At 42.5% G+C, this 24,301-nt stretch overlaps 1 protein-coding gene across 11 annotated transcripts in view; it reads right to left on the bottom strand.

The window, feature by feature from the left end:
- TSPAN4 (tetraspanin 4) overlaps window positions 1-24,301 on the bottom strand; it is a 464,080-nt gene that overhangs the window by 244,729 nt on the left and 195,050 nt on the right. Inside the window, exon 1 of one of the 11 annotated variants that reach the window (XM_075094489.1) lies at window positions 16,610-16,669. The exons of the other annotated variants lie outside the window; for them this stretch is intronic. The gene's annotated coding sequence lies outside the window, so the exon portion shown is untranslated. Of the gene's footprint in view, window positions 1-16,609; window positions 16,670-24,301 lie in introns of those variants that run through there. 11 annotated transcript variants of the gene reach the window in all.

Raw genomic sequence — 24,301 nt, 5'->3', positions numbered from 1 at the left:
TGAGAGTGCTGGGAAAAAGGAACAAAACTACTATCCACTGATACTATTTCATGTAGGTATGAATGACACTGAGAGCCATAACCGGGGAAAATCAAGGAAGACTTCTGAGCCCTGGGGGAGCAAGTGAAAAATATTGATGCCCAAGTTATCTTCTCCTCCATTTTGCCAGTTTGAGGGAAGGGGGCAGCCAGAAATAGGCACATAATGTATATCAACTCCTGGCTACATGGATGGTGCCGTCATGAGGGGTTTGGCTTTTATAACAATGGGGTGTTTGTCAATGACTACAACATGTTAGGGAGGGACAGAATCCACCTGTCTAGAAGGGGCAAGGGAACCTTCAGCAGTAGGCTGGCTAACTTGGTGAGGTGGACTTTAAACTGAAGGACTTGGGGGGTGGGATATATTACGGAAATGCTCACACCAGCACATCCAACAGGGGAGTAAGTCAGACCAAGCAGTGTGGTGACAAATGTTCCTTAGCTGTTTCCCAAGAGGTGAAACAGAAGAGTAATCACCTCAAGTGTATGTATACGAATGCACATGATCTAGGAAACAAACAGGAGGAACTGGAGCTCCGTGCCCGCTCAAAAGGGTAGGACATCATAGGAGTAACTGAAACATGGTGGGACAACTCAAACAACTGAAGCATCGTGATGGACCGTTACAGTCCCTTTTGTAAAGACAGGCAGGGTAGAAGACGTGGAGGAGCCGCACTTTATATTAAGGAAAACCTCGAATGTATCGAAGTCAGTTATGGTGATTGCAACTGCTCTATCAAATGCCTCTGGGTTAAAGTCAAAGAGGTCATCTCCAAGCAGGACCTCACAGTGGGCATCTGCTACTGACCTCCTAACCACAACAACAAAGCTGATGAAGCAATACCTGGGCGCTAAAGCAAGCTTCTGGCCAACAGAACCTGGTCCTTATGTGTGACTACAGCTACCCAGACATCTCCTGGAAGAACAATACAGCAGCTTGCACGTCATCCACCAAGTTCCTGGAATGCATAGAGGACTGTTTCCTGATACAAATGTTAGATGTGCCAAACCAGAATGAGGCACTGCTGGACTTGCTATTTACAAACAGAGAAAACCTGCTTTGTAATATCTCGGTTAATGACAACCTTGGCTGCAGTGATCATAATATTGTGGAGTTCAGGATCCTGCTGAGCATGCTGAAGGTCAGCTTTAAGACAAGGGTTCTGGATTTTAGAAGAGCAAACTTCAGTTCACTCAGGGCTCAGTTGGGAGGGATTCGGTAGGAAGCTTCCATGGAAGACAAAGGAGCTAATGAGTGCTGGGGGTTCTTCAAGAACTCTCTACTGGAAGCACAAAAACAGTTTATCCCCTACAAAGGAAAGGGAAGTAAGCAGAGCAAGAGGCCCCCTTGGCTCAACCATGACCTCCTGGGTCTACTCAAAATCAAAAGAGAAGCATACCAGAGATGGAGAAATAGAGGATTATTTATCCGTCAAGAGCTACAAGGGCATTGCCGGAGTGTGCAGAGATGAAGTTAGAAAAGCAAAAGCCCAGCTTGAATTGAAACTGGCCATAGATGTCAAAAAAACCAAGAAAGTGTTCTTCAGGTATGTCAACCACAAGCAAAAAAAGAAGGAACACATAGGCCCACTGTTAAAAGGAAAAGGAAGAGTCAATCACCAATGATGCTGAAAAGGCAGAGGTCCTCAACACCTTCTTCACCTCTGTCTTTACCAGCACTGGAGGGTCACAGGGCGTGGGAACAAATTCCTGGTTGATAAAAACATAGACCCACCATCAGTGAAGGAAGAGTTAGTACATGAATTATTACAGGAGCTTGACCCCCACAAATCAATGGGCCCTGACGCCATCCACCCAAGGGTGTTGAGAGAGCTGGCTGACATCATTGCAAGGCCACTCTCCATAATCTTCAAGAAGTCATGGAGAATGGGGGATGCCCCAGAGGACTGGAGGAAGGCAAATGTTACCCCTACCTACAAGAAGGGCTCGAGGGAGGATCCGGGTAACTATAGGCCCAGCAGCCTTATTTCAATCCCTGGGAAAGTTATGGAACGAATCCTCCATCACAAGTCAAATGAAGCACGTGATTGGGAAAAGCCAACATGGCTTCACTAAGGGCAGATCGTGCTTGACAAACCTGGTGGCCTTCTATGACAAAGTGACTTGCCTTGTTTACATGGGGCAGGCGGTGGACATTGTCTGCCTGGACTTCTCCAAGGCCTTTGATACAGTCCCCCACAGTCTCCTCCTGGAGAAATTGATGGGTTATGGCCTAGACAAGTGGTCTGTGCAGTGAGTGGGGAACTGGCTGACAGGCCACACCCAAAGGGTGGTGGTAAATAGCTCCTTTTCCAAGTGGCAACCTGTCACATGTGGAGTCCCCCAGGGATCAATATTGGGCCCAATGTTATTCAATATCTTCAATATCAATATTCAAATTCAATCTTCAATATCAACATCTGGATAACGGGATCAAGTGTAGCCTGATGAAGTTTGCAGATGACACCAAACTGAGAGGGGAAGTGGACACTCCAGAAGGGAGAGCTGCTCTGCAGGAAGATCTCGATAGGCTGGAAGAGTGGGCCAACAAGAACCTTATGAAGTTCAACAAGGAGAAATGTAAGGTCATGCATCTGGGAAAACATAATCTGGGAGTGCAGCACAGACTGGGATCCACCTGGCTGGAGAGCAGCTCTGTGGAAAGGGACCCGGAGGTCCTGGTGGACAGAAAGCTCAACACGAGCAAACAGTGTGCTGCTGCGGCCAAGACGGCCAACAGCATGCTGGGTTGCATCAAAAAGGGCATTGCCAGCAGAGAGAAAGAAGTCATTATCCCACTCAGCGCTTGTCAGGCCACACCTGGAGTACTGTGTACAGTTCTGGTCCCCGCTCTACAAAAAGGATGTGGAGAGGCTGGAAGGGGTCCAGAGAAGGGCCACCAAGATGATCAAAGGAGTGGGAAGCCGGCCATATGAGGATAGGCTGGGAGAACTGGGTTTGTTCAGCCTTGAGAAAAGGAGGCTTAGAGGGAATCTCATCACCATGTACCAGTACTTAACGGGTAGCTACAAAGAAGAATGAGATTCCCTTTTTACAAGGAGTCACATGGAGAGGACAAGGGGGAATGGACACAAGTTGCTCTTGGGGAGATTCCAGCTGGATATGAGAGGGAAATATTTCACAGTGAGAACAGTCAACCATTGGAATAATCTCCCCAGGCAGGTGGTTGACTCGGCCATGTTGGACACTTTTTAAGATTCAGCTGGACAGGGTACTGGGACCATTTTGTCTAGACTGTGCTCATCCTAGAAAGGTTGGACTAGCTGACCCCTGAGGTCCCTTCCAACCTGTGATTCTGTGATTCTGCGATTCTGTGAAAACTGCTGCTGCTGGGAAGCCTGTTGGAGAGAGACAAGAGGCAGCAGCTTATTTTGGAGGTAAAGAACATGGAGGGGGACGACAAAAGTTGTGAACAGGCCTGTAAGGGAGAGAGGGAGATTCTTATGGAAGATTTCAGTCCCCTCTGCTGAGAGACGAACAAAAAATTACTTGTACCAAAGAACCACACCCACAAGCCTGACACCAAATTAGCTTAGCACATGGCTCTGTTAGTTCTGCCCCAGTATTTTCTGTTTGATGACAGACTGAATTGCTGCTCACTGAACCAGGGTTATCTCCCCCATGCATTACCAGCCTGGCAATCAGAAGGGAACCTGGCAAACAGGACTAAGAACAAGGACAAAGTAATATTCTCTCTGAGGCCTGCTGCCAAGTGACAGAGCTGCCTGCCTGCCAGCAGCAGCACTTTCACCAGGGAATTGGTGCAAGAGTTTCTCTTCCCTGCAGGTAAGCATGTGTCACCTCAGGGGCAGCCCATCTGCTAACTTCACCACATGATGGACACGGAGGGGGATGCAGAAGGGAAACAGCAGGAGTTAAGAAAATAGCCTTTTAGTTGTCCCTGCTATCAGCACTCAGTGATGCATTCCCAGGTGCTGGCAACTTCAAGATACAAGGCACCGGGCAGTCTGATAACATGCTCTCCCTACCCTGCTGCTCCAAGCATCCATCCCATGTTGTAAATAAGACCTAGTGCTAAGCTCCCAAGGAAACCAGAGATCCTTGGTACTGCTGACTGAGATTTTCCAGTTCATGGAGAGAGGGCAGACCAAGTTAGGTCAGACTCTGTAAGAGACCTGATGAAGCACAGCCAATTACCAGCATTGCTCCCAGGACCCGCAAAAAGCTGACAGTGCAATGGCTTGGCCATTATGCTCCAGGCTCACTGCTAACTGTGTCATAAGATTACATTGCTGACTACCACCTCCCATAAGTGGTTTATTCACATACAGCTGTGTGATCTTCTAGTGGTGTTTTCCTTTGGTGCTGCACTATGAGTACCAGAAAAACATCTGGAGAGAGTGCAGTAGGGTGAAAAAGCCAGACAGCATATAATAAACCACGGGTGAAATTTCACACAGGAGCTCACTGACATCTGGTCTGTGGGCTTTTAGATTTTCCATGCTATTGTTAGAACAACTCGCTAGAGCTTACCAGAGTCCTCACACCCATCCTGCCACAGGCTAAGGCCCAAACTGTTGCTCAGTACTTAGGGAACTTGCTGCTTCCCACATAGTTGACACCTGAGTACCAACTAAATTTCTTTCCAGACTGGGTTATATATTGCAGGATGTCATGTTAAAGAGCAGGAAGTTTCCTTCTAACACTCATAACATTTTTAGTTCCTTTCCCACTATTTTTTCCACAGCCTCTGGCTTCTTCTTCAGCTTGTGGATGAAAGGGAATCATGCACGTGCTTCCCCAACTCAAGTAGTCTAGGGCAGCACTCCAGCTCGAAGTTGGTATCTCAAGTACTTATTTAACCCTCTCCATGGTAGTTGTGTTACAGAGACCTCATCAACACTGGGTTTGCATGCAAAAACAACTCGCTTTCTATATCCTCCCCTCTGCCAAACCCCACTGCCAACTCTTTAAAAGGCAGAATTCTTCATAGCCACCCACAACACACAGTGTAAGCTGACAATTTTGCAGAAGACTGTTTTTAGCTTGGAAATTTTACTGAATTTAAATTGTAGTTCTAAGTGGTTGCTGAACATTTTAGCAGCTGCTTTCTGCCCCTACCCCCGTTCCCTGCTTCTCCATTCCTATTTCCCCTCGTTTCAGTCCACTGGGGTGTTTTAGACTCTTTGCTGAATATTCAGCTCAGATAGAGGAATCAAATCAAGTTTTAATCAAACATTCAAATCACTGCAGGTAGGCTCATTCAATAACCAAGCACTCTTGTGACAAAAGCCACCGACCCATGAAACTCACATATGTTGTGCAAAAGCTGAAGTACTAATGCAACACAATCACCAGGGACCCTCCACAGAAGACTAATAACTATACTGTGCAGATAAACTTAGTATTCTTAACTCGAATGCGCTACAAGAGACAGAAAACTGGGGAAGAAGAGTAGGGTGGTAGAGAAAGTTTCCCAGAAGCCCAAGGCCAGTACCTGTTTTCTGTACGCATGAGTGAGTCTCACTGAACTGATTCTTGGAACCACAATCTCCTCGAGCTATACAAGTAGCTTTTCTTGGCACTGCTGTCCTGCATCAAAGTACTCTCTCTCTCTGTTATTTGCTGGATCTTCTCATAAGTGAGGTTGTCTCCTGCAGATAGCCAAGGGGTACAAAAGCTAAAGGTGACCAAGAGGTAGCAGCCATGTGGAACAACTTGGATGAACAAGCAATCCGGTGCTGAGCCCTGACAGCATGGTGACACTAGAGCAAAGTTCACATTTCTGGAGGTCTAAACCTTTCTGCTAAGCATGAAGAAACAAAGTTGTTCTCACATGACCCAAATCTGAAAACAGGTGCCAGACGGAAACACTGTCACACAAAAATATATTTTCATTTTCAGGCAAAAGCCTAACTGCTTCTCTGTGCTCATGCAACACTACGTTTCTAGAACTACAGCAGGGTCATAACATTATGCTATCTAGTCCAAACTTGATGCTGGGAGTGCCTCCCCTATTTGAGGAGAGGTGGTATACAACTGGATTTCTAAGGAGTTAATTTTCCAAAGTACCGAGCACTGACACAACTCCCTCTCTTGCATATCCACAAGAATTTTACTGCTAACTTCAGTGCAGAAAGACTACAATGGGTGCACTTAAAAATTCCAGCTGGAGAGATTTGTTACAGAAATACGAAGACTGGCATAAATGCAGTCTGAACTGAAATGTCTAGGTGCAAACACCAGAAGAAACAGGAGGACAGGGGTTAAAAGAAGAGCCTGTATTGCTAACAAAGACCACACCAAAGAAGAAGCAGTGTCACATCCACCACTCCTATCCTCCTTAGCCCACAAGGAAAACAGGCAATGGTTGGTATCCTGGCCTAAGATTTATGGAAGATGGAGAAAGCAAGGTTCGGCAGCAAAGCACCACCCTGCAACAGCGGCTGAATCCTAAAGGGCACAAAAGATCTGTCCAAAAACATGCTTGTTACATCAGGAAGAACCCTAGAGACTTGACATCTGGTATCCTTTGCCCTCTACATCACACACAAGCGATCCTTGCCAGACCACTCGAACATACACCTCCTTGTGCTTGTGGGCATGTGGGTACAAGTATGCAGATGGGTGAAATCTATGACAAAATAATCGTCAGCAGGTAAAATCAATTTAAAGATTTTTAAAATAAATACTACTTTTCCCTTCCATAAGATCTCCCACTGAAATTTTCTTACGCTGATTTCCCTACACAGTCACAATTTCTGTGATACTCGGCCCCTAACTGCAGCAGAAGATGAGCCCATTTGAGTTTTCTTCATAAATTAAAACTCTTCTGCTTGTCTACCCTGTATTCATGGCACCTCACCATTCTTGGAGTTGCTCAGGCCACAGACTGGCTGTAGGTTACCCTTCATGAGAAACTTCTCAATCAAAAGATACTGCAACTCTTCTTGTGAATTTCTGGGTTTTACAGCTCAGATACATTTAGTCCAAGGAGGTTAACAGGATAGACTATTGCATAATTTATAATTCATACTGGTTAAAGAAAAAAAAATCTACACTAAAAGTAAGGCCAGGCATTGAAATTTGTATCTGCAATAGGCTGTCTGAAAGATATAAGGTATCTCACTGCCCAGCCTCTTCTAACAAATACTGAGCACAGGAATTGTATCTAGCTTGTGCTGGAATGATACATTTCCTCCTCCCACTTTCATTTCTTGACAAGATTATTTCCCCGGGATGAAGGGAAAAGAGTAGCATGCAGCAGCAGTGCTTGCAGTCCTGAATCCTGCCAAACATCTGCACAAGTGCACTAGATTACAGTACTTTCCATTGGTTGTTTATTTAAATTATACCAGGGCACTGAGGTTAGATCTCCAAACCCTGCTCTGCTTCCTGCATTTCAAATTGTTTATGCTACTTTATTTGGCCATAAGATTCCATTTAGAAGGAAAAGAAAGCTCCCCAAACTCTGTCAGTATTCACATGCAATCTAACGTAGAAAAAAACCTTGAAACCCAACAAGAATCTCAAGAATTTGTAACACATACAACATTTGAAAAGATAAACTTCTGTAAAGGTCAGATTCTACCACTGGATGGATAAAACCTATACTACCTTGTGAATGAACTTACCATTAAGAATTCTGTTACTTGCCTTTATGAGACACCCCTAACATTTGATACTCAGTGAAACGAAATTAAGACATTGATCCTTTTCAAGTTCGATCTCATCATTAATAGAACTTGGGGGAAGAATGGTATAAACAAGCACAAACAAATGCTACTCAAGACCAACATGTGTGAAGCTCTAAGCAGCCTTCATAAATAATGTTCCACTTTCAGCAGTGATTAGTCACTTCTTGTTCCTCTGCCAGGAGAAGGCGCTCTCTCACTTCTGTCCTTTACGGAAAACAACATTCTGAAATTGGACTCCTGGGTCCAAAATCCCAGCATCAGGCCACTTCAGGAATCAAAACTTTCTCCTGAAAAACCAGCAAAGACTATTATCACTTAGGTAAGCACCAAACCACCTATAACTACTTAAAAGCACAAAGAAATTAGGAAGTCATCGTTTATTCTACGGGGGATCCTGTGCTTCAAACACAGCCAGAACTTGGCTGTGAAAATGAAAATACAACTTTTCTAAAATATTGAAGAAACTAGAATTCAAATCTTTGTTTCATATATCCAAGTTGTTGTACTGATAGCCCTCTCACTTTAGGGCATGAAAAATAAAAAATCAATAAACCAAACAATTTCGATAGATACTACCCAGACTTCCCAATTTCAAATAGGAGCAGGAAAGGTTATACAAAGGCAAAGAACATCGCATTGGCATCACTGTAGAATTTAGAAAAAGTTTGGCTATAAGCAGCAATTAAACTGGGTTACAGGATTTAAATCTGGTGCCCTGAGACTGAGTTGATTCCTAATTCAGCTATGGCCTTGCACAGAGTGGCAGAATCGCAAGGTGATACTGATTACATATGTTCTGTGAAGGCCAATCTAATCATCGCGTTGTTTACTAATATGATCATACTGCAGGTCCTGAGCTTGTAATTGTATTACTGTATATATGTTTGAGCTTTTGATCCCTTGAAATGCTTGTGAGACCTCACCATTTCGTTGTCACTTTTGTCCTATCGGCTTTAATTGTTCCCTGCTTGGCATTTTCCAAACTACCCAGCATCACTATTTTGCCACCAAGTATGTTTAGCTCCTGCTCAACTTCTCAGATGTTTCAATGCTGCTATTTTCCGTGTGTAAAAGTGTTGATATAAGGAAAAGGCACCTCAGGTATCCTTTCTATAACACGGATGCTCTCACGTGCATGGCTGCATGTTGAGAGGGAAGGACGCAACCTCCCAGCTCCTAAATTTGAGTCTGTCTTAGTATTAGGATCTATTCTGGTTTTGAGCATTGTATACTTCTAACCAAAGGGCCTGCATGTGCCTCCATTCGTACTTGAATGCTCCATCCTCATTTCCATGCCTGCTGCTGATAATATCTATTGCTAGCAATTTGTTGTCATTAATTCTATCATTGTCTGCTTTGCACTATTTTCTTCTTCTGTAGATTAAATCTCAGCTAATGCTTCCACCCTGTTGTGCCACAGAGCATCCTTTCTTAGCCATGTGTCAGTTTAGCACTAGCACACGTGCTCCTGGGCTTTGTTTACTACAGATCCAGGCTCCCTCCTCCCAAACCTGGCTACTTCATATCCATCTAAACATACACAAACTCATGATTTCCACTGGTCTCCAGACTACACTTGTCAACGTGGGGCAAGAGTTCAGACAGACATAAAATCTCAGCAAATCTTGCTGCACACTGGTTAGTAGGCATCAGTAGCTATAGGTAGTCAAGCCAAACACTTGGTGGGGTAGGCAGGTACAGTTGCCCAGTACAATCTGCAAAGCAGCGTGCGCTGCTTTTAAAGCCACCTGCCAAGGGAAGAATGCAAGCGTCCAGAATCTGCTGATGGTATGACTAAGTTGGCAGCATTTCAACTGGAAAAAATCCCTACTCACTTCTCATCCCTGTCCTTCCTGCAAGTGTATTCTACCACACCTACCAGATGGCCCCCGTCGCGCTGAACTTGTGCTCCCATCTCCTGCTGAGACAAGGTGTCCCACATTCGCTCCCCATCACAAGCCATGGAGAGGACAAATTTGGTTTTTATTATGCTTAATCCTCAACAAAGTAGAGTTGAAAAGTCCACCTTTCCAGCTTGTTTGTCAGCATAGCCTCTTCCCCCTCCCACAGAGTACACAGTTCTTTACACCACATCCCACAGCAATAAAAAAGAAAGGCTTTAGTGTTTCTCAGCAATCACGTTAACTTTGATGAATTGTCTGCCAGTGGCACCTGCTGCTAAGGATACAGATGTACAAGATGAACCAAAAGGCATTTCTCCATAAAGCAGATGATATCACTGCAAATATGTCACTGTACAAATATGTATTTTTCCTCTCATCTGACCAACTATTTTTGCTGTGGCATAGGCACCAATAAATAGCTTTGGGGGACAAACAACTCCAAATAAACTTTGCAGAAATCCTAGTAATGAAACAAAGAATACAAGGAAGAATTTTCTTATGTTTCATTGAGAGGAGCTGTTCTTTTTGGGTGGAAATTTCCTGTATTTAAAACATCACTAAATACAACTACAGGAAAAAAGAAAACTAACAACCTGGCATGCATTCATAACAATAACTTGAGTATTATTACAACTGAGTTGTGCTCTGTGGCTACCAACACTTTCAAATAGAAACACATACACATTAATATTATTAGTTCAATATCAGGAAGGCAAATTCCTCTGCAGGGAAAATCCATTTCAGCAAAGCAGATAAATTCAGAAGGAATTAGTATGCACCAAGTACAACAACCTGCAGAAAAATCTCCCATTCTGGTTGGGACTTCAGAAATAACTACAGTAGAATAGCCAGTAGAATATTCATTATAAGGATGATGCAACACCCAATATATATTACAAACCTTGAGGGCATATTTGTCACTTCCACAAGGGCTATTGAGGAATTTAAGTGCACTGCATAAAAATGCCTTTTTTTTTTATTAACCTTCAGGATGAAATTTTTTTCAAGGTGGGCACACGACACATGACAGCAACATAAAAGGTCAGTTATTCAGTTCCTCATCTGACTGCTTTTGCTGTTCAGAACACACAAAGCAACTATAAAACTGCTATCAAGACAAGTTGGGGATTTTCTAGCATCAGGCACGTTCTGTCGCAGACAGCATCATTCTTGTCTAGATGGTCCAAAACGGATATAGGGGCTGCTAAGGGCAGGGATAGGCAAGGAGAGCCAGGTTGGCCACAGGAGGGTGTGTTGCTCAGGTGCATTGGTTCAAGTAATCTATGATGAGATCCCATTACAGGTACTAATTCAGAAAACAATTTCAACTAGCTCACAGACTGCTCTAAGTTCTGCAAAGGATAAAAATTCCTCTTGTGCAACATCAGTTCTGGCTATAGTTACACCATGTGATCACAACCAAGGGCCTTCCTTTCCAAGATCTCTGCAGGATGTACACTAGGACTGGACTTCTATACGGCTCATAAGAACATTTGCACTTAGGTTAAATAGGATTTAAAATTTCTTTCTAGCAAATGAGAGAAACCAACCACTAAATGAGGGGCTTATAAGCTATGCAGTATTGGCCAGTGGCCAGATTAGTTGGGTCAACATTTCAAGCTGGTGTGGTAATTTTTTGTCATGCCTACAAAGTACAACCCCCTTTGAAAGTGTTGTTGCTTTTTAATTCAAATTACTTATAAAATTATTTGGGAAGCATCTGCAGTGAAATCTGCTGAAGAAATGTTAAAGTGAGGTTTTCTTTTTTCAGTTTTAATTTCAAGAACCTTTTCTCAGGGTTTGTATACTATGGGATACTTCTGCTTTGTCTTAAAAGCTTTAACGTTAGAAAAACAGAGCAAAGAATCTTGAGACAATACCTAGGAAGACATTAACAAAGTTTTGAGGAGGATTTTGCAAGTACACAATTTTTCAACTTGAAATAATGATTTTCAGCCATTACTCTAGGCCAAGTACAACTGCCCTACAATGCAGCCAACCCTCAAAGGACCCTTGCCTCCTATAGCTTTGTTCCAGACTTGTAAAAGTATTTTTAGGTTCCTAATAAAAGAGCTAGGTACCACAATACCTTTCCAAACCTAAACAGCAGTCTTTTTGCTCACTGATCAACGCATTGTGCTCTAGAACTAGAAGACACTTTTCCACATCGGTGTATGCCTTACTGGGTACAAAATGACTTGCATTTTGTTGGTCTAAGGACTTCTCATATGGACATTATTCTGCCTGTTTTCTGTTTTGTTATCCATCAATCTGCAGACTGTGTGCCAGCAATATTCCCTCTAACAACATGCTCCAGCAGCCTGACCCATCAAACCCTATTCTGGAACAAGCTGAACACGACCAGAGGTGCTTAGCTCTCGTTATGGCCTTTCCCGGCCTTATGTTCTTTTACCAGAGAGCCTCTGCCATTGTGCTCAATCCTCTTCTGTCAACACTTTGAATTGTTTGCCCCACAGGTAAAATTCATAGCTTACTCTTGTCAACACAGTGGTTTTAGTGTTGGCAGAGTGAAGCTTATAGGCAGAAAAGCACCAAGAGTCCACTGCTTGCATGCCCCCTCCTCGTGTATCAATCCCACACAGCCATGTCCTCACAACACATAATTCTAACAGAATGGCAGCATGTCAGCTACAGAAATTATTTTAGGATCATTCATAATACCACCCTGCTAAAGATAGGGCAATTTTGTGAGAGAAAAAATTGACACATAGCATTTATGCAGTTTTTATCTGACCTTGCTCACATACCTCTTGGCTATTTGCAATTCCTCCTGTAAGGCATGCCAAGCTTCGTACTCAGAAATGTCTCTCATGATGGGGCTTCCTAACAGCAAAGACTTGATAGTTCACAACACAATTCCTGCTGGAAATAATCTAGGAAGCACTAGCCCTGAAATTCACAGCAAAGACATGAGAATGTCTGATGCCTAGGAGAGAATTTTTGCTGCCTCTTCCCACTCCACCCCAGCTGTTCCACTGCACTTCTCGGATTGAAGTGGGAGTGCTGACAGAATACTTCTCAGATGGGAACAGAAGTCATCCCGGTCAGGCCTCTTCTCAGATCCTGACCGGCAAAAGGCTATTTTAAATGTGCTGATTATCAGGCATGTGGATGCCTCCACAGACTGTGCACTGCAGGCTGGAGAAAGAGAAAACCCTCCTTCAATAAATTTTGGACCAGCTCTCCCTTCAAACTCTGACAGACACCACTTGCAAGAGCCAAGAGTACAATAACAGGGCACAAACATAGCGATAGCCTCCATGGTATACACTCCCAGCCTCCAGCAACATGTGTCTCAGAAAATTCCTGAGCTGGAAACAGTTTATTTATGTTTAAATGTTTTTGACAGATCTGCTGGCATAACATTGTCTAATTGCTTTTGGCACCCAACACATCTAACAGCAATAAGTTCCCCAGGTTAAGTAAACACAGCGTGAAGAAGTCCTTCCCTGTTTTGCATTTAGCACCTGACTATTCACGTAGTTGTCCTACAGCTTTTGTACCATGAGAAACTGAGAATAACCAGTCATTCCTGACTCATGTCTCCATGTTGTTTACGACTGCCAAAAGATTACATACCCACCCAACCGCTTCCCTCTGCCCAGCTACTATTATCTATAATAGCATCAGCCCTAGCTGCAGGAACAGATTTTCCAGGAGACACTGAGCACATTGTCTGCTGCAGAGGATTAAGGACATTAGTTTCCAACTCAAGGCATATAATCATGCAGAATTATAGAATCATAGAACCGGGAGAGAGTTGAAAAGACGACATGGATGACAGTGGAACAGGTCATATCTATGTCACCCCAGACAGACATTTACTTCATCTATTTACAAACCTGAATCTTCTGATCTGTGATTGAAGCCTTTTACTTCTTACCCTATGCCTACAAAGAGCTCTTCTCTTCCTCTTTCAAGCAGCCATTTACACATTTGCTAAATGTTGTTAAATATCCTTACCAATCTCTTCTTTACCAAAGAACTCCAACACATGCAGTCTTCCCTTTAGATTTTTTCACTCCCACTGCACTCGTATCAAATTGTCCAGTTGATCTGCATCTTTCAACTGCAGCTCCCAAAATCTAAACTATATCCCAGCTGAGACTGTACTAAGTGCCAAAGAGATGGATCACTTCACAGGTCTCACAGGTGACATGTTCTGGTTTTGCATTGCAAGATGGCTTTGCCTTTTGAAGCAACACAGCATTCCTGACTTAAATTCACCTTGTGAACCACAGTAACCCCCAGATCTTCGCCTATAGGCCTATTTGTATTTATGCAGTTGTTTATTTCTCAAGTTAAATGTATTGCATTTATCCTTTTTTTCCAGGCTGAATCTCCAATTTGTCAACATCATTTTGGCTACCAATGCATCTTCTCTATTTGCCACCTCCCTCAAAAAATCAGATCAGGACTAAACACTACTTGTAACAAAGTATATGGGGATGCAAAAACTTTCAGATTCTAAATAAGTATTTTTTAAATTGAGCTATGAATCAGGGTCTGAACTACCTTCAAAACAGTTCTCTCTTAGTATCACAGGTGCAGCTCATCTCTGATGAGGTTTCACAGAATAATTAAATCTGGACAGCTTGGGCAAACACCCAAATCTTCAGTTATTCACCTTAGCTGACAACTCTGGCAGACAGTTTAAAGCGTTGTAATTCCTAACACAAGGGGCACATAGTATCTAGGACCACTGCCCGAATATTTGAGATACCCTCTCATTGCTTTATCCACAGTAAGCAAAAATCGTATTAGATAAAGTGCTGCAGTTAGAAAGGACTTTCTCATGTTCTTGTTATTTTAGGCAGCTCTGCTATTGGTACAATTACACTAACAGTTTTGCCGTGTCACTTCTTTAAAATACCCATTCAACTATTTTTGTGCAGTGCTGATGACTAAGCTAATGTCCTGCAACTTATTTCTAACTCTTACTGAACCTCCAAAAAGGGGAACATACAGTGAAGCCAGCACACAGGACATGGGTAGGCAGGATTACAGCATCTATTCTTGTCCTCGGACTTTATACAACTCTTGGAATATCCTTTAAACTATCCGTAGTCTATACTCACCCTCTGTAAAATGACAGTAGTGAGAAGAACACAAAACTCCCGTTTCAGGAGTGGGATGGGCCTCCCAGGAGTGGTGCATTGACAGTTAATTTGGCAACTCTGAAGGGCTAAATATGGCATTAGCACTTACATTAGTGATAAATAGATCTTATTCCCATAACATCTGTGCTATAAAATAATCCTCATTTTACAGACTGGGAACTGAAAAGCAGGAAAATTAGGTTACTCAATTCTACCAGCAAGGCTGAAATAGAATCCAGGTCCTGCATCAAAGCCCAGTGCCTTCATGCTAAGACATCTCAAGTAAAATAAAACTACTTAGATTTAAAAATTCCTGATGTTTGCTAATCATCCTATAACAGTACCTAAGACCTCACTAACAGCTTACGGCGTGGAACTACTTTGACTGCTACAGTTTTACTCCTCATCTTAGAGCAATATGATTCTTACTTTACAAAGTTGTTTTTTTCACATGAGATTTCCCAAATTCACTTTGGTTATCTGTTGCAGATCTGCCTCACAATGTGGGAGCTTCATGAGAAAACATATTCTCTACTCTGAATATCAGCAACATTCAGGGAAGTAAGCTGTGCCAGCCCACTACAAGAGAAAAAAAAATGAGGCGCAAATAGCTTTAGCAGTTGGTTTGCTAAAGCAAGATTGCTGGTACGCTGCGCCATGCTAAGCTATCAAGCTCCTCTAACACAAGCCCATCCAGCAGTAGCTGGGGACAGCACAGCTGTAGGTGCCCGCATTACATGCAAAGTGCCAGCAAAGCAAAAGGCAGGTGCCTGTGGCTGCGCCAGGCATGCAGGGGTAGCACAGAACAGATCAGCACAAGTAGATACACTGCGAATGTCAGACAAGCGTCTGTGGCTGCATCCCAGGGCCTAGAAAGAAAAGAGATTAATGCACTTGAATGCTGTACCTGGCTGCGAGGTTACCATGTGTGGATTTAGATAGTTTTGCCCTGGACACTAATGGAACAGACAACCTGCACACGCGGCTGGCATGGGTACTCCTGGCGACGTGAAATCTAGCAACTCACTCTGGAAGGAGGATCACAGAGTTATTCAGCTCACAGGGCTTGCCAAAAACTGCAGGAACACCAATTTCTCAAGGTCCTACTAGCAATGGCCTGTAGGATATAGATTTGAAATATCTCAGCGACAAAAAAAAAAACAGAACAAACAAAACAAAACCAAAAAAAGCCACACAAAAAAAAAAAAAAACACTAAACCCCAAACAAAAAGGGTTTTGTTTACTGCTTTTAAAGGTAATACTGGTCACAAAAACTTCAGTAGCATCCTAGCAATGCTTTCAAAAAACCGTCCTGACCGTAAGGACAAAATTCACTCTTTCATGAAATCACACCACGTTTTCAACCACTGAGAATAATCATCTGAACTCTGTCAAAACAGGATTTGAACGCGCATAGATCTCATGCTGCAATACTGATGAGTTTGAAGTTTTAGAGAGATCCTTGCGTTAAGCATCCATGTTTTAGGTACCATTTTTAAAAAGCACTGTTGCAGGAAGGCTTCAAAAGACTATTTATGTATCTAAATTCCCAGGAATTTCTAGGCTAGAAAATGTCTTGAAAAAGCTGCCATGCAAAAATCAAGGACAAACACTTGCACGAAACAGTGTTCACGTGGGAACGAGCAGCACACCCTTCCAATCACAATATATCATCCCAGGTCTCTGGAGTTTTTTAAGGTGTGAAGCTACAAGTCTCTGAAGCTGAATTCACACACAAAAAAAGACATTTTTTAAAAGACATCTTTGGTTTAGTGGGAAATTTTCCACGGTTCAGTAGATTTTTAATTATTCACACTCAAGTAACCACACTCCTACTGGAAATCAAAAATATTAATGTACGATACCTTGCTGAGAGTGTACAAGCAACACAGGTCCCTCCCAGAGTATAAGCGGTGCTGGGCTCGGCCTCATCTCAGCTAGCTGCTCCCCTCCTGTGTCTGTCTGCTGAGCTCTCGCAGTTGGTCTCGCACAGACCGAGAGCTAAGCCCTGATTCATGATTTCAGGCTCCAGCCATGGAATGCAGCCATTGAAAACCCAGAACTATTTTTACCCCGAGCAGCCGCAGCATTTCTGCCCCATAAAGACTTGTAAAGCTAACGCCTTACCCTAAACACACACACACCCCCCCTGAACCTAACCAGCTCAGATGCACAATTCCCCGGCATTTCATGTGGTTTTTAAACTGCACAGTTGCTATCAACAGGACAAAGCAGCTCAGCCCCTGGCATTATTGTCAGCCCTCAGAAGTCAGACATTTGATCCCAGTTGTCAAAATTAGAAATTCCTCAGAAATGCTTTGCTCCAGGAGATAAGATTAGCTCACAGCAATGACTGTCTATACAGTTTGTCTTGTACACCACCAAGCTCAGCCTGCATTTACCAAAAATGTAATAACATCTTTAGCTAACTGATAGACTGCAGGCACAAACAGAAATCACTACATGTTGAATGAAATCACTACACATTTTAAGGAAAACCAAAAGCCCAGCGCAACCCCAAAAAAATTCACAAAACAGACTACAATGGCTTTTTATATAGAACATCCAGAAATATCACTGAATCCTAGAATGGGTTGGGTTGGAAGGGACCTTAAAGATCATCTATTTTCAACCCCCCTGCCATGGGCAGGGACACCTTCCACTAGACCAGGTCACTCAAAGCCCCATCCAACCTGGCCTTGAACACTTCCAGGGAGAGGCATCCACAACCTCTCTGGGCAACCTGTTCCAGTGCCTCTCCACCCTCATAGTAAAGAATGCCTTCCTTTTATCTAATCTAAATCTACCCTCTCTCAGTTTAAAGCCATTGTCCCTGTCCTATCACTACATGCCCATGTAAAAAGTCCCTCTCCAGCTTTCTTGTAGGCCCCCTTCAGGTACTGGAAAGCTGCTATAAGGTCTCCCCAGAGCCTTCTCTCCTCCACGCTGAACAACCCCAACTCTCTCAGCCTGTCCTCAAAAGAGAGCTGTTCCAGCCCTCAGATCATTTCTGTGGCCCTCCTCTGGACCCACTCCAACAGGTCCATGTCCTGTGCTGAGGGCCCAAGAGCTGGATGTAGCACTCCAGGTGGGGCCTCACCAGAGCACAGGGGCAGAATCACCTTTCTTGACCTGCTGGCCATGCTTCTTCTGATGCAGCCCAGGATATGGGTGGCTTTTTGGCATGCGAGCACACATTGATGGGTCATGTTGAGCTTCTCATCAACAAACACGCCCAAAATATGGTATTTAATAAATAGCAACAAATCAGAGCTCGATACCTGAACTAACGTTTCAAGATTATACAGAGAATACTGACCACTAGAAACTTTTACAACTGTGCTGTTCTGAACCTGCAGGATTCTAGGAATGTACTTCAGAAATAAATAAATAATTTAAAAAGCAACCTAGTCTTACTGTGGAGGAATAAATAACAATAAAAAAAGAACTAATTGGATTTGTGCATGATCAGCTACAATCAACACAATCTGCAAGCACTTTGGCAAAAAACAGTCCACAAGCAAGTGTGTAGCCCGACATACATAAGGGGTCCAAATTCCCAAGAACCAGCAGACTCACTGACTTAACTTGCTCATATGTTGCTTTAGACAATGAAAAATAACTGTAGGTGTTTCTCAGAAATATGTGGTTAAAACACAAGAGGCAGGATACAAAACTGACGGAACTACCGACCACAGTCAATTATTAGTTCTTAACCTGTGGAAGCATGTGGAAGCTTAGGTAAGAATTAACAGCTCAACAGTATCACATCTTATATTAAAACATGGTCCCTGATATCTAGACTTTTCAGGATGATGAAAGAAATAGCGTGCAAAATATGAGACTGCCAAGTTCATAGGAAGACAGCTACAATCACCGTTAAGCAGCAGACGCCATAACCTACCAAGCTTCCTATTGAGTTTTAGGGGCAGCAACCCCTGTAAGGTCCCCTCAAAGAGCAGCTGCAAAGGAACCTAGAGTAAACACCTACACCTAGAGTAACCTTAACACTACATGTAACTTAAAGACAAATTCCTGACCAGATATACCCAAAGCTGCAGCAATTGGCATTCTGGAGATACTCCATTTATGAAAAAGTAACAGAATAATTACAGGAATATTTCTCAGCCCACTCACAACTGAGTACCTCTAGCATCATGCAGACAGACTCTGCAGCTCTGAAGGACCTGGCCCTTTTAGGCAAGACCTTATACTGGGCATCTACCCTTTGTTGTTTCATACTCACAGATAGTCTATTAAGAAAGTGTTGAGGGGAACACGAGGAAAACAGCAAGGAAAAGCCACCTTGAGGAATGAGAAAGCTACAACTTGAGTGTGTAAAAACATGGAACACACCTTAAGTGGGACAGACCTGACATCAATGACCTAAAGCTCAGAAAAGCTGTTAAACAAATAAAGGAGCAATACAAGCTTGTAATGTCCGGAAGGCTGAGCCACTTTAGCCTAGTGCTGTGGGAAATAAAGCAGAAGAAATGCTGGTGCTGTGAATTCATATCTATGAGACGTTATTCCTAGTGAACAGCCTTCTGCTATTTCTGCAATGAGCTGACTCTCCAGAAGTCCCTTTCATTGAGAAATTTCCCTTTCATTTCACCAGAAAGCCCATCAGCTACAAAAAGCCAAGAAAGAGTAAGTCTAGCTAACAAAACCCCTATGCAAGTAGCCCCACAGTTTCTATCACTTTTCACCTAAGAATTAGGAAGCACATGTTTCCTACCCACTAAATTATTACCAGTTCAAGAACAGACAGTGCCTCAAATTACTGGCTCTCACAAATAAGAGAAAGTGTAAAGGACTGGTATAAAACCCACTCCTTTCCAGCAGAATATTTAAGGTTCTTCTTGCATACTACCAAACAGAATTCAAAGAGGAGAAAAAACCCTACACTAGTACAAACCTGAGGCTGTCTGACAATACGTCTGCTTTTAATATGTTATTCAGCAAGCTTCAAACTTTTTGAAAACCAGAAGGTGAAGAGCCAATATAACCTCCAGGAATTTTTAACCAGGCTCCTTTGGAGACTGCCAACACCAGATAGGAAATTATTCACCATTCTCCCAGCTAAACTCACTGGTTCATATAGTGATGTTTAGGGATGGTCAGAGGAGTGTCTAAAACTGGCAGTAGCAACATGAGGCCATCTGTGTGGGCCTCAAAATGTCATGATTTATTTCTAAATGAATAGTTTAAAATATTTATTTACACACTTACTTTTAAAAGCCAATCTTTTCGCCTCTGTCCTTGATTTTATGCCATATGGAAATGGCTTGGGATCAACGGTCAAAAAAAAAACCCTACACAAAGCACACAAATGGGTTTTAGGTATCAAAAGAAGGAATCAGCAAAAGTAACACATCAGACACCATGACAATTACCAAAGAGGCTTTAATACGTAAGAAAGAAGGAAGGAGAGGAAACAAATGAGAGAAGTAGCAATTTTGGGGTGTCAAATTCCAACAAGTTTTAAAGTTTTTGTTCTCCCAGAAGATCCACACCACTCCTCTCACTTTTGAGGATTAACACCATGCAAGGCATCTTTTAAGACATTTTCAGGCATAATAAAGAAATCCCAAGTCACTTTTTCATAAATATCCTATATGCTTATAGGAGAAAAGCTATAATGAAACTATCGATCGCTGGTGTTAAACAGTCCATGCAACTGAAGACCAACAGAAAAAATACTCAAACCAATTCATCAATTTTATAGTCTCAATTTTCAGGGAGAACATCAAATTATTATAAATAGGTGTTGCAATGCAGTAACTCAGAGGCATCTCCAGGTCCTTCTGTTACTCTTCAAGAAGTACAGCCAGGCTGTGGATCCTGCTTAAACAGAAAGTAAGGGGAATGACCTGACAGCTGATATTAATTGCTGCCACTTTGTAGCACTGCTCTGGAGAGACTGCACAGGGAGGAGAGGAAAGGAAGAGATTCCTAAAAAAGAGGTGTATTTCTAGCTTAGATCCCAAGCTAACTGCCTGATAAGCCTTTGGCACTTGCATACAGAGGGAAACCAAACACAAAGAGACATGCACAAACATGCCTTAAGTGCTAATGATCATAAATAGTTACCATCACTACCCATCCAAAATGCACATGCATGAGACACACGAACACCTGTACAGCTACCAAGAGTCAGGTTTGCAATCATAGTGCAGGACAGTTGCTAACTACAGGCTTATTTTGCATTCACGTCATTGCAACATTACGCCCAGCACCATAAGATGTCTTACCCACTTCGCAGGGGTGAGATGTTTACAGAATCAACCCCACTTAGGAGGCAGAAGCCAAGAACTGACCCACCTGCATTGATGCAACTCCAGACTGCAAACAGGGAAAAGCTCAAGCTGTGACATTTGCACTTGCTCCTGTTTCAAAGAGGAAATCTGGAAGTAGTGTTTCTCAGCCCCTGCTTAGGGTTTACACTGATGCAGCCATATTGCTTAATGGCTTCTAAGTACAGTCAGGACACTCAAGAATTATCACTATATGCCTTATTTCTTTTATCATTTCCTAAAGCATTTGCTCTGAGCTACCGTTGAAAAAGGACACTGTGCTAATGTTGCTCTGACTCAGAACTGCCTTCCTTCATTAACTCAAGACCATGCAACACAGCGATTTAACATGTAAATTATCTGAATGTATTGCCAAAAAGAGGTGCAACTATTGAAACTGAATGTACCTGTAACATTAAGGGCACTTGGTTTTGCGTACAAAAGAATTGTCCATCAACAAAATCTGAGTTGCGCGTGTGGTGCTGTTGTGTATGTTAGCAGGAAATTAATTCTACTCTCAACAGAAACACCAAATTCCCTGCAACAGTAAAACGTCACATCAGCAACAGAAAAAGGCAACATTTTGAATTCAGTACTGAAGCCCATCTCACATGTGTTTACCTTGAATTTTGGCTTCCTTTATTGCTGTGTGTTATTTGTCAGATAATGCAAAATGCAGCAAATCAGGAGTTTCTTTCAGAAATTCTTGTAGATACTCCCCCTAAGTTATTTCTTAAATCCCAGCTTGTTTTTTCTCTCTTCATTTCTTCCCTTAGCACCTCTCTTTATTTCACACTCCTGCATCAAGAGCTAAAATGTCAGCAACCTCTGTAAAAATATATATAAAAATAAGGAATGTCATAGAACCTACTGAAAAAAATAATAATCTCCTGTGTTACTACATTCATGTAACTGCTCCTAGTCCAGTTCCTTGGAATGCAAATTGAGAGGAAATGGACGACCAAATATAATCATAACAAGACAGTAACATAAATGCTCAGCATTTTAACTTTTCTAAATGGAATCATACATGCAGCATTCAACAGAAAACAAATCAAAAAAACCCTTCTTCCTCATGTAATTCAGTTGTGAACAGTGCATATAAAAAATGTTATTTAGTTTGTATGACTTGTAGCAGGTGCCTTCCTTACCGTAAAGTCTCTTTTTATAACTAGCAGTGGCTATGCTAAAACACTTTTCAGCACTTTTAGGCTTTCCAGAAAGGAAGACATACGTTTTTTTTGTGTTTGTGAGAATCAGCCATTGATTCAGTGTAGCATTTTCATACTTCAACTGTTCCACAGGCAAAACCAGCAGAATATTTCATATTTGTGCAGGGGTGCCACACATCTGCGAACCCTAACCATATCCATCATTCTCAATAAGTACGGTAGCATGCAGTTAGCCCAGTATTTTCCAGAGCAGGTTAGAAGACGGAGGACAGCTGTTACTGGGTTAGCTCAAAGCAGCCACTTTTTTGTAGCTTCTAAAACAGGACAGCTAACACCCTCAGTTCTGACCAAAGGTTACCAGAATGGTAGCTGGTGCAAGATGTTCTTCTCTGGGCAAGCTAAATGGTTTATGTACAGCTTAGACATAGGGATCAATAACTGTGATCATTAATCTGGTCATTCATCAGGGATCAGATGAAGCTATGATCAGAGGAGACAGCTGAACCTTGATTAATCACAGTGGGACATCTTTTATCTGATGTATCAGATCTGGAACAGGTATCTCTCCAAGGGGATAGGTTGGATCCCACTGGTTCCTCAGCAGCACACAGTCTAACACTTAATACCCAAGAAAGAAATCTAAAAGGCATATCCAACATTCAGCAGGACTCTGCAAAAGTCTGATCACCTGGAGATGCGATTCAAGACAGATCCAATAACAGTCAGTTTAGGTGATCAGACAGGCAGCTGCTACATGAAGACACTAGGTCCCTGGAAAAGAGCAGCTAGTGGGAAAGGCAGATATTGGAAGGAGTATCTAAAGGTTAATGTCACTGCACACACACTTTACAGGGCATGACAGCCTTACCTAGACATACACTGTAGCTACCAGCAAAACTGCAGCTTAAATGTTATTTATTCTGACATGTATGTATGTACATGCTTTTGTCTTCCAAGTGTGTACCACCTGCATCAGAGTGTTCTTAGGAGACAATTTCTGAAAGAGCTCATATTACAATTACTCTCCACTGATTTCCTCCCCCCCGAAGTTTACTGGTTCTCAGAGATTATCTGTTCTTCTTAGGTGTATCAGCCAGTTAACTAAAACGTAACACCCCTCCCTGTAAACTTCCCTCACATGTCTTTAGCCACCAAAGCTACCAAAACACAATTGCTATGGTGTTAGTCGTGAACACTGTTAGGGCAAACACAGGGTATTAACAAGGTGTTACGTACCTAGCTTACTTAAAAGCTTTGGAAAGACCACTGGCTAACAGGCAATAAAATACACATCCAATTTCTTTAGCTTATGCCATCACACACTTTCTCTGCAAAAACTAAATAATTTTCACAGGAGTGCAAGATACTTTATTATGACTATTATATTTCTTCATAACAGTAATCTATGCAGAAGGCTATGGATTCAGAAAGGCACTTCAGTATATACTTAAGTAAGCAACTGAGTAGCCCCATCTCGTACACAAGCCTGCAAAACAAGAGGTGAGGATCAGGAGGCTCTCTGTTGCTGTCTGATGAGGCTAGCCAAGGCTATGCTGCATTTTTTCCTCAGCTGAGACACTCAAAGATAAAAAGCAGGATACTTCCTGGTATACTGACTAACTGCATATGGGAATGCTCCTCTAGACCAAATTGCTCTCTTTAGTATGAGATAACAAGCAACTTCTATCAAGTATTAGCAGTCCACTCTTTCTGGGGTGTCCTGCATACTCAGCAAAATGCTTTCTACAATTACAAAGATCATAATGCCACCTTAGGTTCTATGCAGTTCTTGGCCTCAGGAGAAATTAATTATTCTTCTCCTTTTACTTCAGAGTACCCAAAGGTGAAAAGAAAGTAAGATTCCAGCATGTTTCTCCCTCCACTTACAAAGCCCGTTAGAGATCAGTGAAAACATGCCAAAGTATGTTTGGCCCCTGTTCTGGAGAAATAAGAAACATAACCAACAATTAATGACAGCCGGAGCCATCCAATGTTAAAGTTTCTGCTACAAATTGATATCAGGGCTGCAGTGAGGCAAACACATCTTCCCACTGTGTGGATCATAAATAAACAGCATTAATCATTTTGC

This window comes from Phalacrocorax aristotelis, chromosome 5 (assembly GCF_949628215.1).
Source record: "Phalacrocorax aristotelis chromosome 5, bGulAri2.1, whole genome shotgun sequence".
Taxonomy (NCBI): Eukaryota; Metazoa; Chordata; class Aves; order Suliformes; family Phalacrocoracidae; genus Phalacrocorax; species Phalacrocorax aristotelis.
This window is presented reverse-complemented; position numbering and strand designations above follow the sequence as displayed.